Raw genomic sequence first — 2,983 nt, 5'->3', positions numbered from 1 at the left:
CTCTCCAATCGAAAGGCAGAGAGATTAGCAGAATAAATAATCATTGAGTCAAAGAAGAAATCACAAGGGAAATTAGAATATAACTTGAGACAAATAAAAATGAAAGCAAAATATAACAAAATTTGTGAGATGCAGCAGAAGCAGTGCTAAGAGAAAAATTCATAGCTATAAACACTATTTTTTTTTTTGAGGAAGATTAGCCCTGAGCTAACATCTGCCGCCAATCCTCCTCTTTTTGCTGAGGAAGACTGGCCCTGAGCTAACATCCATGCCCATCTTCCTCTACTTTATATGTGGGGCACCTGCCACAGCATCGCTTGCCAAGTGGTGCGTAGGTCCGCACCCGGGATCTGAACCAGCAAACCCCAGGCCACTGAAGCGGAATGTGCGCACTTAACCGCTGCGCCACTAGGCACACCCCAACACTTACATTTTAAAAATAAGAAACATCTCAAATCAATACCCTTACTTTACACCTTAAGGAACCAGAAAAAGAAGAACAAGCTAAACCCAAACCTAACAGAAGGAAGGAAATAATAACAGAGTGAAGATAAATGACATGAGAATAGAAAAACAACAGAGAAAATTAATGAAACCAAAAGTTAGTTCTTTGAAAATATCAACAAAATTGAGAAACCTTTAGTTAGACTGACTAAGACAAAAAGACGAAGTCTTAATAAAACCAGAAAAGACAGCGGGGATACTACTGTCAATTTTACAGAAATAAAAAGGATGATAAGAGAATACTATTAATGATTTCTACACCAGCAAATTGAACAAGGTAGATGAAGTGAAAAAATTCCTAGGAACACACAACTACCAAAACTGAATCATGAATAAATAGAAAATTCCAACAGAGCTACAACTAATAAGGAGACTAAGTCAGTATCAAAAACCTCCCAACAAAGAAAGGCTCTGTACCAGATGGCTTCACTGATGAATTCTATCAAACATTTAAAGAAGAATTAACTCCAATATTTCTCAAACTCTTTCAAAATATATAAGGAGAGAACACGTCTTAACTCATTCTATGAGGCCAGCATTACCCTGATACCAAAGCCAGACAAAGATATTATAAGAAAAAAAATTACAGACCAATATCCCTTATGAACATTGATGCAAAAATCTTCAGCAAAATACTAGCAAACAGAATTTAGCAAACTATTGAATGGATTATATGTTATGACCAAGTGGGAGTGATTCCTGGAACATAAGAATAGTTCAATATATGAAAATCAACCCACATAATGTAACATGTTAATAGAATGAAGGGGGAAAAAACTACATGATTATCTCAATTGCTGTGGAAAAGGCATTTGACAAAACTCAACACCTTTTCATGATGAAAACATTCTACAAACTAGGAATAGATGGAAACTTCAACATGATAAAGTCCATATATGAAAACCCCACAGCTATCATCAGACTGAATGGTGAAAGAGTGAAAGTTTCCCCCCTAAGATCAGGAGCAAGACAAGGGTGCCCGCTTTCACCACTACTATTCGACATGGTATTGGAAATTCAAGCCAGAGCAGATAGGTAAGGGAAAAAAAAGGCATCCAGATTGGAAAGGAAGGAGTAAACTTATCTCTGTTCACAGATGACATGATCTGATACGTAGAACACCTTAAAGATTCCACAAAAAAAAAAACCCTGTTAGAGCTCATAAACAAACTCAGCAACATTGTAGGATATGAAATCAACACACAAAAATCAGTTGCATTTCTGTATACTAACAATGAATAACACAAAAAGAAATTTAAGAAAATAGTTCCATTTACAATAGCATCAAAAGAATAAAGTATGCATGAATAAGTTTCACCAAGAAGGAAAAAGACTTGTACATTGAAAACTACAAACATTCATGAAAGAAATTAAAGAAGACATAAATCAATAAAAACACATCCCATGTTTATGGATTAGAAGACTTAATATTGTTAAGATGGAAATACTACCCAAAGTGATCTACAGATTCAATGCAATTGCTATCAAAATCCCAATGACAATTTTGCAGAAATAGAAAAATCCATCCTAAACTTCATGCAGAATCACAAAGGACCTCAACTAGCCAAAACAATCTTGAAAAAGAAAAAAAAAAGTTGGAGGACTCACACTTTTTGATTTCAAAACTTACTACAAAGTTACAGTAATCAAAACAGTGTGGTATTAGCATAAGGACAGACATATAGACCAATGCAACAGAAAGTCCAGAAATAAACCCTTGCATACATGGTCAACTGATTTTCCACGAAGGTGCCAAGACCATTCAATAAGGGAAAGGACAATCTCTTCAACAAGAGTTTTTAGGAAAACTGGATAAGGATATACACATGCAAAATAATGAAGCTGGACGCTTACCTTACATCACATACAAAAATTAACTCAAAATGGATCAAAGACCTAAATGTAGGTTCTAAAACTATAAAACTCTTAGAAGAAAACATAGGGGAAATCTTCATGATATTGGTTTTGGTAACGATTTCTTGGATATGATATCAAAGGTACAGACAACAAAAGAAAAAAAATAAATTGGGTGCCATCAAAATTAAAACTTCTGTGCATCAAAGGACACCATCAAGATTATGAAAAAACAACCCACAGAATGGGAGAAAATATTTTCAAAGCATATATCTGATAGTTAGTTTCTAGAATATATAAAGAGTTCCTACAACTCAATGACGGCAAAAAATAAAAACCAACCAGCTCAATTTAAAAAATGGGCAGGGGCCAGCCTGGTTGCCCAGTGGTTAAGTTCGCACATTCTGCTTTGGCAGCCCGGGGTTTGCCAATTCAGATCCCAGGTGCGGACATGGCACCGCTTGGCAAGCCATGCTGTGGGTAGGCATCCCACATATAAAGTAGAGGAAGATGGGTGTGGATGTTAGCTCAGGGCCAGTCTTCCTCAGCAAAAAAAGGAGGATTGGTGGCAGATGTTAGCTCAGGGCTAATCTTCCTCAAGAAAGAAAAAGGGCAAAGGCAGCTG

The sequence above is a fragment of the Equus asinus genome, chromosome X (genome assembly GCF_041296235.1).
Source record: "Equus asinus isolate D_3611 breed Donkey chromosome X, EquAss-T2T_v2, whole genome shotgun sequence".
NCBI lineage: Eukaryota > Metazoa > Chordata > Mammalia > Perissodactyla > Equidae > Equus > Equus asinus.
The sequence above is the reverse complement of the archived record's forward strand: the minus strand, read 5'-3'. Positions refer to the sequence as shown.